Source organism: Loxodonta africana, chromosome 11, assembly GCF_030014295.1.
Source record: "Loxodonta africana isolate mLoxAfr1 chromosome 11, mLoxAfr1.hap2, whole genome shotgun sequence".
NCBI classification, from domain to species: Eukaryota; Metazoa; Chordata; class Mammalia; order Proboscidea; family Elephantidae; genus Loxodonta; species Loxodonta africana.
In genome coordinates, this window is record NC_087352.1 from 80,393,125 (window position 1) to 80,409,850 (window position 16,726).

Here is a 16,726-nt window from a genome sequence, read left to right on the forward strand (position 1 = left end):
CGTCAACTAATTTTGGAATGTACCATGGGCTTTTGGAAGGCTACATTATATAAATTCTGGGTCCAGTATAATACTCTGAAGAATGTTGATGTTTTTGTATTAGCATGCAAGAGACTTGATTTGGTTTATATTTAAGTTCTTTCTCACTTCCTATGAACTTTGGTTCAAATATCAGTTCAATTCTTTAATCTTTGCTGTGCTGGTTTGGTTCTGTCTCTCACCAGCATAGCCCAGGTGTTATGCTAAGACAAGTACTGCCTCAAACATAAAGCCAGGTGATTCCTGGCTCCAACAGTCTTCCCTCCAGCAATCTCCCCACAGTCCCTGGTCTGTCCAAGCCACATTTCTTGGTTCCTTGGCCAGAAAGATGAGTTTCTTTCAGAGTTTTAATTGCCAGCACCATTACTTGCTATGCAACTATGGCTGCCAACAAGTCAAATCCAGTAGAGCAAAAAAAAAAAAAAAAGAAGGGAAAATCACCTTCATATAGGACAAGATTTTACTTCCCTCCACCTGTTTTTTATTTACTTTCCGGTCCTCAGCCAATTATTTAGTTTTTTTGTTTTGTTTTATTTATTTATTTATTTTTTATCTTTCCACACATTTTAGTTGAAATTAATGGATGATGTTATACATTGAATTGTGCATTGAATTGGGTCCAAAAAATACACATTGGAATCCTAATTCCTGTACCTGTGGATATAATCCTATTTGGAAATAGAGTTTTCTTTATTATGTTAATGAGACCATATCAGACTAGGGCATGTCCTAAGCCTAATCACTTCTGAGGTATAAGGAGCAGCATAGACACAGAGACAAACAGGCACAAATGTGGAAGATAGAGGCCACTTGTGGATCGTCAAATAGCCCAGGAACACCAGGGCTAAAGAAAGAGGAAGAGACAAGGATTTTCCCCAGAGTTGACAGGGAGAACTAGAGCCTTCCTCTATAGCTCTTGTCCTAAATTCAAACTTCTAGCCTTCTGAAGTGTGAGGAAATAAATTTCTGTTCTTTAAAGCCACCCACGTGTGGTATTTCTGTTACAGCAGTGCTAGGAAACTGTGGCAGGAGGGATGGGCTGATCTGGGTCTGCACTGTCAAAGCAGAGCTAGAACCCCCAAATACTATCTTAAAAGACTATATTTTATACAAATTAATTCTTCGTTCCTTAAAACATTTATATAATTCAATTGACATCAAAAACAATCTCTTTACCAATAATGGAAACCCTGGTGGTGTAGTGGTTAAGTGCTACGGCTACTAACCAAGGGGTCAGCAGTTCAAATCCACCAGGCACTCCTTGGAAACTCTATGGGGCAGTTCTACTATAGGGTCACTATGAGTTGGAAGCGACTCCACGGCACTGGGTTTTGGGTTTACCAATATGTCTCTGAGCTATCACATTACATAGCTTCAACATTATATTCTACCTCCTTTCCAGGTGACATGAAGGGTAGTTCTATGTACATTACAGAACCATAAACAATGTATGTAGTGGTGGAAATTTTGTTTGCATTACCCAAGGAAGGTCAGTAGTCTAAGAAACATACGTATTCAGCCAGTGCACTCCCAGCTGCTCGCATTTCAGCAAATAGGAAAGTAGACCAGAACAAAGTCTATGAAGGCTTTTATTACTTTGGAGTTAAGCTTATAAGATATATTTCTGTGATTAAATTAATTTTATTAGATAACTTTAATACATAAATGACACATACATATATTCTCATTGCAGAAAATTGGAACATTAGATTAAAAAAAAAAAACCTCTCCCCTCTAACCACACCACCTAATGCCACTTTCCAGAGGAAATCACTGTTTAAAAAAAAAAAAATGTTCTTATTCTCCCAGACTTCAATGCAAAATGCTACCTTAAGGAGTGTAATTCCTGTGTTTTTAAATATTTATTTTGAATAATTTTATACACAGCAAAGAGAAAGCAGCCAGAGGTACCTATTGATTTTTTAAAATACTAGGCATTTTACACCTATTATCTTATTTAACACAGCAAAATATCAAGGCGTAGATTGCTACCCCTATTTCAGAGATGTGGAGATTGAGGAGGATATCAAGTAAATTTCTTATGCTCACACAGCTAGTAAGTGACAGGACTGAACCTTTCTGATCTCAAACCCTATGCTCATTCAAGCTGCCCCACGACGAATCTTAAGGTGTGTCAGAATAAGCAGGTCATTACTAAGAGTCTATTTCTTCATAGTCACTAGAATTTTAGGCATCTCTTTTGTTTGCTTTTAGTTGTTGGTTAGGCATGTTGTCATTTTCAATAGCTTAAAGACTCATGAAAATCTGTTGCCGTAGAGTCGATTCCAACTCTTAGGGACACTGTGTGTTAAAGACTAAAACTGCTCCATAGGGTTTTCTTGGCTGTAATCTTTGTGGAAACAGATTGCCAGGCCTTTCTTCTGTGGCACAACTGGCTGGGTTTGAACCACCAACCTTTAAGTTAAAAGACGAACACAACTCATTTGTGCCACCTAGGGACCTAGCTTAAAAACAGTGACCCAACAAACACTATATTCCCTGAATAGAATTCCTAACTCGACTATCCTCCAAGCCTGAGATGTCAGATGTGGCTAAGAAGGACCCAAACTCCTTTTTTAAAAAATGTCTTTGTTGAGGAAAAATGATACATTTCTTCTGCAGACCTGATCCAAGCAAGGCAGGCAGCCTCAGAGCCCAATCTTTCTAAGAGACACCTGCTCTGGTTTATCTTCCTACACCGAGCAGAGTAAGCTGCACACTCTTCTGAAATTGTCCTTGACAAGATAACCACAGAACAGCCATACATGGCCTCAACCTGTCTCTTGGTGGAGACTTAACATCTTAATAAAAGAAAATCAACCTTTTCCTCCATCGTGGGACATTGAACCCTTATCTAAAGAAAATGCATAGTCATCCCCAAGTTCTGAGCACCTGTGTGAAGGTCAATCCTGAATATTCATGATGACTTTATATTTCCTTGTCTGCTCTCCGTAAAACCTCACCTCCCCAAGCTGCCTTTGAGCGGTTTTGGAGGCAAAGGCCCCGATTGCTCCTTTCCTTGTACAACGAAATAAAGGTGTCTTCCTGATCTCCCACTTTGGCCTCTTGTTTATTGGCTGTAACAAGTTACGCTGAGCAAAACCTGGAGTTTTCACCTGGCAACACAAGACTGGAATTCTAACGTAATTAAAGGACATAGGACATAGGACACATCCGTCATCTCTTTGTTATTATTACGTATTGTTATTATGTACTGCTTATGTTTTCCTTTATCAGATATTAAAAGAGAATATTACTTTTTCCTTTGGGCTCTAGTGGCCAAGAATCACAGGTTCAACTTAATACTTAACTGCACAGTCTATATTAGCCCATATCATTGTATTTACCTTCCATAACCTTTATGTTTCATTCATTTTCTTATTTGTATTCTAATGATATTATCGTATTTTTTCTTCTATTATAAACATCACCTAAAGATGTTTTTGAAACAGTTGGATTATTAGTAATAAACTCAGTAAATTTCTTAATATGTTATAGTTTCCAAAAGGAAGTCATTAGCAATATTTAATAATCCACATAAAATAGACAAAGAAATTAGTATACAATTAAGAGTAGATTAAATAATTACTGTAACGCCATTTAGGAACAGCATTCTCATGAGTGTCTCCGTCTGCCTTAGAATAGGCATATTTTCCAAACATTATCACTCTCTTGCCCTGTGAGAACCACTTTTCAATTTTCTATGCTGTGTGGCTTAAACCAAAATGCAAGGCAAGGTAGGCAGTGCCAGACCAAAGAGCAAGATTTTCCGTATACTGGGAAATAATGTGTGTAAAATGCAATTACCACAAAACTAATAATAACATAAAGCTATTTGGAACTGTTTGGATCTTTGGATGACTTTATATAATCCAGTATCTCAATCCTTTAGCTGTTATTTGAATCCAAAAAAAAAAAAAAACTAAAACCAAAAAACCGTACTGTAAAAAGAAATTTATTAATAAAAATTCATAATATGTCATCTAAATGGTTATTCTAGAATAGTCACAAAAGACTTTTTGCCTGTTATTGAGAGTACTTTTAATGGAGTTACTGTATTTCCCTTAAAAGATCATGGCATTGTCTGTTTTCCCTTCAGTTTCCCAACAGCTTGAAGCAAGAGAGCAAAGAAATAAGGAAAAAGCTAACCTCTGGTTCTGGTCTGAGTTGCTAGATCCAGAAGTTCTCTTTTTTACTTTAATGCAAGCCACACACAATGCAAAGAAAGCCCTCATTCACTTTAGCCTTTATTCATTGCTCTCTCCTTTAGCATCAGGTTCCCACCAGTCACGGAAGGTCTCATTACATGCAAAGTCCAGATGCTGCTTCTAGCATAAGGAAGAGGAGCACATTTGAAAAAGCTTTCAGATGACAAGCCTTTATTTCCTTACACCATCATTTAAAAACCTTTTAAAGAGCAGTCTGGGCCTCTGATGGTAATGCCTTGCCTAGCAATTAGCGATGAAGGTGCTGGGCTTTCAAAGGCTTTTAAATTATGTTATGAAATGTCTTCCTACAATGAGCTTTCATTTGGCAGGGTAAAATCCACGTACTCCACCCATTTCTGGGGCACAACTACTAAGCCCTTCTCAGGGAGTCACTCACAAAGACTGATAGCTGGAAATTTGCTGGACACAAGATTTTCAGTAATAACATGGCTATAAAATGATACCCAATCTCATATGGAAATTGCCTTTTATCTTTTTTTCTTTGAGTGGACTAACGAGCAAACTTCAAAAGTTCCTTAGATTTGATTCATGCTTAAGTGAAGTACATCCAAGGGCACCAGAAAGACTTTGAACCTCACAAAAATGGGATCTTTTTCTTCAGTAATAGGCCCAGAAGGCTGGAAACCTCAGAATTTGTCCAAATGTATCTCTGGCAATGAACAGGCCAGAACAGAGACCCACCTCAACACTGAGCTTCTCCAGGACATGAATAGAAAGAGAAGGCTACCTGGCACACACCCCCAAAGGGCAGAAGCAGACTACGAAATGACTAAGGAGTTCTCCAGCAAAACCAGTTCTTTTCAGGGGTTGTCAGAGATTCCCAACTGAACTGGAAGAGGGGCTGACTGCAGTAATAGTGATTAGAAATCAGTTAAACCGCAGGTAGCTGGGAAGGGCAACAGGGGTGGGTTACAAACTTGAATGGCAGCTCTGATCATTTCTTATTATCTCTGGTGGAGTTTTCACTTCGCTACTTAGAGCAATAAGCAAGCAACGTTCATCGTCATTAGAAATGTTAAAAGTAGTTGTGGAAACCGTCTTTGTAGACAAAATGCAATGAATGCCCTGAATTCTCTGAAGTTTCTTAATGATTGTGAACTTGGTTGCAAAGTGAAATGCAACACATACAGGCTGACACTGTCTCCTTAGCTGAGCAGCACTGAGAAGAAATGTTAAAAGACAGTTGGCTCCAGTCTGTCGGGACCAAGGCTTTCTTTCAGGGGAATCAATCACAGGATCCAATGTCTGCATTAGAGGGCAAGCAGGCTCTTAAAATCATGCCCAGTTGGTCACCATTTTTCTTCTCTGAGGTAGAAGAATATGCTAGTGCTTCACATGATACAATATCATTTCCCCTTCTACTATCAGGCTCTCAAACTAAGGCAACAATTCCTCTATTCGATTGGTTTATATCAGGAGGCTTTTTTCTAGGCAAAACAGATTTTCTATATCTGCCTGCAAATTACTGATAGAGTCTATTTGCTTTGCTAGCTTTATATTTAGGGCCCAGGGAGCATTCTTCATTAACATTTCAGGAAATGAAGTTTTCCTTCTAGGTGATAGCGAGTTCTTTTCCCAGATTCACTAGTGACTTGTTTGGCTACCTCAGAATTTTCTGGAATGCTCTATTTTTAGTTTTCACTTAGGATTGGATCAAAATTATTACTATATTTTTATTTTCTATTAACATAATTTTGATCGTGAGCTTTATTATCCAGCTTGGAAAAAAACAAACTTATAAAAAGGAAGTATAACATTTTTTTTTTAAAAAAAAGGAATAACAAATCTTAAAATGTGAATTCTATTTGTTTTTCTATTCCTCATATCCTTTAATATATTTGCACTTACAAACACCTACTCTTTCCTCATACTTGTATGAATAAAATAATAATAAAAAAAACTTTATCATTTGAATAAAAATATTGGAAAGTCAATCATCTTCAGTTATTCTCAGGAGAATTTGCTTAATTTCTGATCTTCTAGATGGCTTTGATTTCAGAGCATGAAAATGACCTGCCTGTTGTTCTTGAAATGATACAAATCAAAGACAGGAAGGACTCAGCCAGTCCCCCAGGATACTCAGGCATTCAAGACAAAACTTACCAGATTAAACATGTCTGCTAAGAAACAATGACAGCATAGCAAAAAGAGAGAGCTTTCAATTTCCATGAACAAAATAATACTTCCTATTTTCTTTCTTTGTTAATGTACATGAAACTACTTCAAGGCTAATATCCATTACTAACAAACTATGTCTGCAATTAAAACTCCTTTACTAAAATATGTATATATATATGGAAGCCCTGGTGGCGTAGTGGTTAAGTGCTACGGCTGCTAACCAAAGTGTCAGCAGTTTGAATCTGCCAGGCCCTCCTTGGAAACTCTATGGGACAGTTATATCCTGTCCTATAGGATAGCTATGAGTCAGAATCGACTCGATGGCACTGGGTTTTGGGATATATATATATATAATTATGGAAACCCTGGTGTAGTGATTCAGAGCTATGGCTGCTAACCAAAAGTTTGGCAGTTCAAATCCACCAAGAGCTCCTTGGAAACACCATTGGGCTGTTCTACTCCGTCCCCTAGGGTCACTATGAGTCGGAATTGACTTGACCACAGCAGGTATGGTTTTTTTTTATTTATATTGACTAAATCTGGGTTTCCGTTTGTAAATAAAAAACTTCAAAAATCTTCTAAACATTTAAGAACATTCTTTTTGGTTATTTAAGGCCACTAAGTCACTAATCAAAGAAAAATGACATTCTTAAACTGTAAGATTGAGATACACCCACTCTTCACATATCAACATGGTTAGGTTCCAAAGACCAGGCCTTTACACAAAAATTGGTGTTATGTGAAAATGGAGGAATTTTTTTTTTTATTTCTATTTTCAGACCAACCATTTGTACAATTTTTTTGTTTTAGAAAATACAGTCTAGAAATAACAGCTACGATTTACTGATGTGCTCATCACTGTCATGAGTCCAGTTCTTTGCTGAGAAAGAGGCCTCCAAGCTGGAGACAAAGCTGGGTAAAGCCGGGCTGTGTGACTGGAGGGTCTACAGTTTAATCACTTCACCTCCCTCCTGTGCTGAGTCAGAGCCTCCGTCTGGGAGCTGCCTCCAGAACTCCACTCCCACTCCTGCAAGCCCTGCATTCAGGATCCAGATCTCACAGCTTCTTCTGCCCTCTGGGCCTGGTGAGTCACCGAAGCTTGGGGCTTCCTGCAAGGGCGCTGGGAGCCTGGCCATGCACCTGGCCCCACTGAGGTGGAGGCTTCAGGACCAGTTCAGCTCACTTTGGGATGTCATTAAACTCTCATGCATATTTTCCAAACATCCTCTCCAATGCCCCTTTCTTTCCTCCCTTCCCAACCCACAGCAATTTTGAGCTGCAGGGCCTCAGCCTACTTAGGAGATGGGAACCCAGAACAGACACCCACTGGCTCAATGCTGCCAGTGCATCCACTCAGAGGCCATGGCCATAGAGAAAGTTGTCCCTGTTGGGCAGCTGGACAGACGTCCTTGCCAGCAGGAGGGAGAGGAAGGTGTAGGGCAGCTTGGCCCAGCTTCCCAGAGGCCACCTGGAGACATTCCTGGAGAGAAGGGACTCCCTGCCACTGTTGGCACCATGCCTGCCACCACGTTAATGTGCAAAATAGTTGGATAGTAGATTTTTTTTACTATTGTCGTAAATATAAAATGTCTAATAACGAGATAGTCATAAGTGAGGAGTAGGTGTGGAACCATTAATATAATTAAATCCCCAGAATACAATCATCTAACTTCCTAGAGTAGAAAATATTCAACTCTGATCTTACCTATTAGGGAAGTCTCCCCTTAGCAAGTACTATCGAGAATTCGTCTTATTCAAATACCTTTAATTTCTTTAAATAGACGAACATTTATTAGAACATAACTACTATTTTTAAGATAACCCCAGCATACCAAAAACCAACCAAACCCAGTGCCGTCGAGTTGATTCCGACTCATAGTGACCCTATAGGACAGAGTAGAACTGCACCATAGAGTTTCCAAGGAGCGCCTGGCGGATTTGAACTGCTGACCTCTTGGTTAGTACCCGGAGCACTTAACCATTACACCACCGGGGTTTCCAGCCCAGCATAGTCTTTTATAAATTTTTCACAATGACAAAGACTACTAAGGGAGAATTATATATGTTGGGATTAATATGACAATGTAGAAAGGACCTCAAAGTGTGACAATATAGTAAAAGAAATATCATTTAAAAAATAGAAGAATTTCAGGGGTTCATCCAGTCTCCGTGGCACCAGAAAGCCTGGAGTCCATGAGAATTTGAAACTCTTCTCTGGATTTTCCCCATTTGCTTAGGGTCCTTCTATGGAATCTTTGATCAAAATGTTCAGTAATGGTACCCAGTCACCACCCAGTTCTTCTGGTCTCACGGCAAAGAAGGCAGTTGTTCATGGAGGCAATTAGCCACACATTTCATTTCCTCCTATTCCCGGCTTTTCTTTCTCTGTTAGGCTCCAGGTGAATAGAGACCAATTTTTGTGCCTTGTTGGATGGTCGTTTCCAAGCTTTTAAAATGCCAGGCACTCCGCAGACGGTCTTTACACCTTAAACCAAAAATATCCCCTGAAGTCTTCTTAAAACCAAGCAATAGTTTAGCTGAACTAGTAAAGAATGTCTGTCTTGAGCATTGTGCTCTTTTAAGATCTATCTATATGGGTCTCAGTGGTTAAGAGCTCAGCTGCTAACCAAAAGGTCAGCAGTTAGAAGCCACCTGCAGCTTCTTGGAAATCCTATGGGGCAGTTCTACTCTGTCCTATAGGGTTCCTACAAGTCTGAATCAACTTCATGGCAACAGATTTGATTTTGGTTTATATGGGATCAAATTGAAAGATTAGATGGGAACCTTAGGGGGCAATGAGTTTATGTCAATGGAAGAGGAACAACTCAGAAAAGGAGGGTGAGAATGGTTGCACAACTGGAAGAATGCAATCAGTGTCACTGAATGGTACATTGTAGAAACTGTTGAACGGGTGTGGGATTTGCTGTGTGTATTCTCAACAACAACAAAACAAATACAATTTGTAAAAAATAGAAGAGTTCCTAATTCACGTATTTTTGCTTACGTCTCTCCCAAAATTGTATGGCCTACCTTGAATTTGTCCTACCAAATAAAAAGGCAGCTTTTCTTCAGCTCACCTGTTTTGTAGGATGTCACATTGAGATCGCCAAGAACAGTTGTTTCCTGGCAGGTGGTGCTTCAGAAGGTGCTCACTCACCATGGCGGGAGCAGAGTCATGAAGTAGGATGACAGCAGAGGTGATGCACAAGGAGAGCATGCCTTAAAAGTCATCCCATTTCCTCAGCAACAAGAGCACACAAGGAAAATTGAACACAAATAATCGAGAGGAGCAAGACATAAAAAGTCCAGAGCAATAAAAATTTAAACAATTGTGCATTGGATTTTCAACTACTGATTTACTTCCCCACAAAAGCATTAAAACAAATGTTTCTGAAGTTGTTCGTGATTCAACCTCTACCTGAGATCAAATTTGATTTTGATGAGCAGAAACTATCACTTCTTCTGCATCTCAAACTAAGTACTTATACTGTTCTTTAACAATGTCATTTTGTACCAATTACTAAGTGAGTCATTACTATTCTCAAATAAGGAGTTATTTGAATCACTTCACAGACATCAATAGAAGAAAAGCTGGACATAAAGCATTATAAAAACATAGTCTGCACTTCATTATGCAAAACAACTTTTTTCATGTAAGCTTGAATTTTTTTTTTTCCTTCTAAAGTACTTCATGTATGTTTTAATTGTTCTTTTAGGAATCCTCCCCACATAACAAACCCACTGTTGTCTAGTCAATTCTGACTCATAGCAACCCTATAGGACAGAGTAGAACTGCCCCTTAGAGTTTCCAAGGAGTGCCTGGCAGATTTGAACTGCCGACCTCTTGGTTAGCAGCTGTAGCACTTAACCACTATACCACAGGGTTTCCTCCTTCCCACATATCCTTCCATAAATCATGCACACTTTCTGCAGCCTGGTTCCTAAATTGTGAGATCACCAGATCTCACAATTGGAGAAACAGTGTTGGTTAAATAGCTCTGAGTGAACAAGCAAAGCTACTGTTGCTGCTGGCAGTTATGCTGTCCTGTCTGGAGAAACTTCTAGCAGTAACCCACTTCTCCAAACAAGGATTCAAAATGTATTGATTGAGGAATCTTATCATGACCAGGTGGAGCTTTTGCAAGTGTGGTTTCTGAGAAGCAGGTCTTTACTTGGTAGGTACAGTGGGATACTTGAATACTTACTCCAGAAGTAACAATACCATACAGAAGCTCTCAGAGCATCATCTCTGATTTGTAACCACCACAGAAAGTTTACTGAGATAATTTATCATCTGGACTATAATGAGAACAGCCATTGTAAGACCTGCTAAGGAGTTCTATCCGTGAATCAATGAAACCCATTACCATCAAGTTGATTCCAACTCATAGTGACCCTATAGGACAGAGTAGAACTGCCCCCATAGGGTTTCCAAGGAGCGCCTGGTGGATTCGAACTGCCAAACTTTTGGTTAGCAGATGTAGCTCTTAACCACTGTACCACCTTCAATGAATCAGTGGTAGCTATCCAAAACAATTGATATAGAGTAAGTTCAGATTCATGGCAACTACACGTGTGTCAGAATAGAACTGTGCTCTATCGGATTTTCAATGGCTGATTTTTCAGAAATAGATTTTCAGGCCTTTCTTCTAAGGCACCTCTAGGTGGACTTGAACTTCCAATCTCTTGGTTAGTAGCTGAGCACATTAGCAAATCCAGCTTGCTTCCTATTTTGTAAATAAAGTTGCACTGGAAAAGAGCCACACCCATTCATTTACGTATCGTCTGTAACAGATTTCCAGCTACAAAGGCAGAGTCCGGTAGTTGCATAGCCTGCAAAACCTAAAATATTTACTATTTGGTTCTTTACAGAAAAAGTTTGGGTGACTCCTTAGGCAAATCCTCAGATAAAATGCAGTATCAGAATCTAAGAAAGAACAACTAAATATGTTAACAGAGTAAGCAACCACCCAAATGGAAGATCTTAGGTACCAGCAAATCCTCCCTATGTTGTATTTCTAAATGTTAGGAAAAAAGAACAAGATTGTCACATCAAATTATTCTGAGCAGGATCATCCTAAACAATTAGGTACTTTAACTGAATTTTCATATTATATTATTTCTTTCCCCAATCATTAATTTAGAAACTACTTTATGTTAACTCTGTAACTACTAGGATGAGAAGATAGATCCTCAGTGACCTCACAGAATAATAGTGAGACAGATACGTTGGTAAATTATTATAATGCAATGTTCTAGGTGCTGTAATTGATGATGGGAAAAGTGCTATGTTAGTATAGCAGACAGAGTTATTGATGAAACAGAACTATTCACATAAAATGCACTGAATGGCTTGGGTTTCAAAGAATCAATATGAGTTATGCAGGTAGAGGCAGTGGTAGGTAATTTTTGACAGGAGATAGCATACGACAAGTGCACCCTGTTTTCAGAAAACAATATGTCTTGGGAGTAAGAGAGAGCCACAGAATGACAAAACTAATACTGAAAAAGCCCACTGGGACCAAATCATAAAAATCTTACATGATATGCTGAGATTTTTGGATTTATATTCTAGGGCAATATTTCTGAAAATATTATTGCCTCATCAAATTTTGTTTTGCTTTAAAGAAAGGAGATGTCATAATTCTACATATAGTAAAAAAAAAAATATATATAGTACATAAAGATAATTCTAGGGATAAAAAAAAACTTTGGATAGTGCAAAGGGAAGTGAAAATTTGAAAACAAGGCAGAACTAAAGAAAGTGATAATGAGGCATTGGATAAGGACAGTACTTATCAGGGAAGAAGACATAGGTTTGAGAGAGATTTCTTAGGCAAAACCAATAGGTTGTATTAATCAATGTGGAGATAGTAAGATAGAATAGGAATCAAATAGAAGATGACTTAAAGAGGAGCAACAGATTATAAAGGATTTATTTTTCCAAATTACCTTGTCTCTAGAAAGAGCATAAAATGCTGAAGGAATGAGATATCAAATACGTAATTTATCATTAGTGGCAAATAGGAACAAAATCACTGTAATGGAGAGCAAAAAATGCCACTGGACACAAGAGGAGTGAAACCTGAAGACCCATCATGAAACCTCAGGGCACTAGCAGAGACTTGGAAAAAGAGATTTAGACAAGAGGGCTGAGAATGCACCAAGGGTATCCTTCTAAAAAAAATTATCTAAAGTCATATTTCAGCATAGGTCAAAGGAAGATATTGGGAGAAGTACAGTAGTAAACAATACCTAAATTGTGCCCTGTAGCATTCAGTTTGTGACCCTAATGCTCCCCAGCATGTTTTCTCCTTTTCAAAATGAGCGACTGAGAGCTTGACCTAACTAATGCCATGATAAGCCTGTAAGTTTTTCTCCTTCCTCTGCCTGCCTGCTCCTTTCCACATACCTTTGTTAATGACTTTATTTTGATCTGATGCAAATAACATTGTTCTTTGTTTTGATCTAATGCTAATAACTATCTTTTGTTCTGTCCGACCACCTGTGACTTATGACACCCGCCCCTCACAGGTAGATTAGAGCCCAGATATCTGACTTGTATATCTTTAGTCTGATAGAGTCCCTTGTCATTATCTTGTAATGAATAACTCCTCCGGCCATGCCATCTTCAGGTTAAAAATCATATATAAGCCCTGAAGTAAAATTGCACTTTGGGACTCCATAGAGACAGGCTGCATTGTTGTCAGATCCCTATTAGTGGACACCTCCTAAATAAACTTTCTCACTCTTTCTGACTTGGAGTACTTTTCATTGGCTTGACTGCTCCAGGGCACCGACCCTAATCAGGAAACAAGTTTACTCAAAAACATTTTTCCAAGTAATAAAAAATAAAGTGGTGAAGGCAAACATTGACAAGTGGGCCAAACTCAGTAGGTTTGGATGGCAAACCACCGATGACAGTAATTTTTAATTTTTTTACTTCTTAAAAAATAACATTCTTTCCTGATGACAAAAAGTAATATACAGTCATTTTATAAAATGTGGCCACTACCTAAAAGTACGAAAAAGTAAATAAAATATGTTGTCGTTAGGTGCCATCGAGTCAGCTCTGACTCATAGCGACGCCATGTATGACAGAACGAAACACTGCCAGTTCCTGCACCATCCTCACAATTGTTGCTATGCTTGAGCCAATTGTTGCACCTACTTCGTTAGTCCATCTCGTTGAGGGTCTTCCTCTTTTTGGCTGACCCTGTACTTTACCAAGCATGATGTTCTTGTCCAGGGACTGATCCCTTCTAACAATATGTCTGAAGTGTATGAGACATAGTCTCACCATCCTTGCTTCCAATGAGCATTCTGTTTGTACTTCCTCCAAGGCAGATTTTTTCATTCTTTTGGCAGTCCATAGTATCTTAAATATTCTTCGCCAATGCCACAATTGAAAGGAGTCAATTCTCCTTCAGTCTTCCTTATTTATTGTCCAACTTTTGCATGCATATGAGGTGACTAAAAACACTATGGCTTGAGTCAGGTGCACCTTAGTCCTCAAGGTGACATCTTTGCTCTTCAACACTTCAAAGAGGTCTTTTGCAGTCGATTTGTCCAACACAATGAGTCTTTTGATTTCTTGACTGCTGCTTCCATGGATGTTGATTGTGGATCTAAGTAAAATGAAATCCTTGACAACTTCAATCTTTTCTCCGTTTGTTGAAAATATAGCAATATAGCAACCAGAAACAACCACTATTATTAATATTTTGTAACATTCCTTTTTATGCATGGATATAAACTATTATACAGACAGGGCAACCTACCTATGATGTTTTATTTTCTGTTTTTTTTTTTTTTAATTACTATTTTACTTTCTCATATTACTATATATAGTGTCCACTGGGTTTTTGGGTTTAGTGTCCACAAGTTATCCAGAGCGCCATCCTATTCCCTGACTTTCAAAATAAAATTGGCTCAGACATCAAATTACAATAGGAACTCCAACAATTCTCCATATATTTTCAAAAACTCTTGAAAGAGTCATCTTTCTCCAGGACAATCAGTTCCTGCCTCCAGTGGATTCTTGATATCCTGTCTACATTTTGTCACCCTTGAGCACATCCTCTTTTTCAAACAGTATCTCTATTGAACAGACTCTAATACATTTATTTCACTAAGTTTACCAGCTTGAAGTTATGTAAATAGCATACTTTACTGAAGATTAGCACAATAGAAGGTAGCTACTGTTGAGCACTACAATAAAAAATGAAAATTAAATATTATGTATTCCTATTCTTAAAGTTCCCTTGATCATCAAGGTGTTTCGCTAATCCAAAACCATTTTTTTCCCCAGAAGAATTCTGTTGCCAGCCTTTAAATATTATTATTTCTATAAAGATAAATAAATCATATTCCCCTTAAGGAAGGGCACTTACAACATAGCATCGGATAGACCTAAAGAAAAAGTTTAAACATAATGTAATAAGTTCAGTAATTGAGGTTTTCATGGGTGCTTTGGGAGTACCATACAAGAACACTTAGCTCAGCCTGATTGGGAAGAAGGTAAATAATTGATCACCCTTAGTCTGAAGGTAGGAGTAGGATTTATCCAGAGAAGAGGAGGGCCAGCCAGGCATAGAGAGCAGGAGGAATAAATGATCAGGGACATAAAAAAGCCAGTCTAGTGTTTCTAGGGAACTACAAGAAGCTAATCCATGTTAGGGTGGAGAGGTATGGTGGAGAAGAGAAAGAAAATGAGGTCACAAAAGATTTGAGCCTTATCTTAGGGATCCCTGGTGGTGCAGTAGTTAAAGTGCTTGGCTGTGAACCAAAAAGTCAATGGTTCAAACCTACCAGCTGCTCTGCAAGATAAAGACATGGCAGTCTGCTTCCTTAAAGATTTACAGCAGTCTACAGGGTCTCATTTGCTGATATGGCACAACTCAAAATGAGTAGAAACAGCTGAAAACATCCATTAATAATAGGAATGTGGAAAGTACAAAGTATGATCTAGAAAAATAAGAAATTGTGCAAAAATGAAATGGAGTGCGTAAACATTGCTATCTTAGGCATTAAGTGAACTAAAATGGACTGGTAGTGGCCATTTTGAATCAGACAATCCTATGGTCTACTATGCTGGGAATGAAAAATTGAAGAGGAATGGCGTTGCGTTCATCATCAAAAGGAACGTTTCAAGATTCATCCTGAAATACCACACTGCCAGTGATCAGATAATATCCATACAACTACAAGGAAGACCATTTAATACAACTACTATTTGAACTTATGCACCAACCACTAAGGCCAAAGATGAAGAAACTTAAGATTTTTATCAACTTCTGCATTCTGAAATCCAGCAAACATGCAATCAAGATACGCTGATAATAACTGGCCATAGTAATGCAAAAATTGGAACCAAAGAAGGACTGGTAATTGGAAAATATGGTCAGTGATAGAAATGATGCCATAGATAGCATGATAGAATTTTGCAAGACCAACGACTTCGTCATTGTAAATACTTTTTTCAACATAAATGGGAACTATACACGTGGACCTTACCAGATGGAATACACAGGAATCAAATTGACTACATCTGTGGAAAGAGATGATGGAAAAGCTCAATGTCATCAGTCAGAATAAGGACAGGGGCCAACTGTGGAACAGACCATCAACTGATTGTATGAAAATTTAAGTTGAAACTGAAGAAAATTAGAACAAGTCTAGGATAGCCAATGTACAATCTTGAGTATATCCCACCTGAATTTAGAGGCCATCTCAAGAATAGCTTTGACACGTTGAATACTAACAACCAAACACCAGATGAGTTGTGGAATGACATGAAGGACACCACACATGAAGAAAGCAAGAGGTCATTAAAAAGATAGGAAAGGAAGAAAAGACCAAAATGGATATCATAAGAAACTCTGCAAGTTGCCCTTGAACTTTGAGTAGCTAATGAGAAAGGAAGAAATGTTGAAGTAAAACAGGTGAACAGAAGATTTCAAAGGGCAACTCTAGAAGACAAAGTTTTATAATGAAATGTGCAAAGACCTGGAGATAGAAAACCAAAAGGAAAGAACACACTCAGCATTTTTCAAGCGGAAAGAACTGAAGAAAAATTTCAAGCCTCAAGTTGCAATATTGAAGGATTCTGTGGGCAAAATAGGAAACCCTGGTGGCATAGTGGTTTACAGCTACAGTTACTAACCAAAAGGTGGGCGGTTCAGAACCACAAGGAGCTTCTTGGAAACTCTATGGGGCAGTTCTACCCTGTCCTACAGGGTCATTATGAGTCGGGATCTATTCAACGGCCTTGGGTTTTTCTATGGGCAAAATATTGAACAACGCAGGAAGCATCAAAGAAAGATGGAAGGAAAAAACAA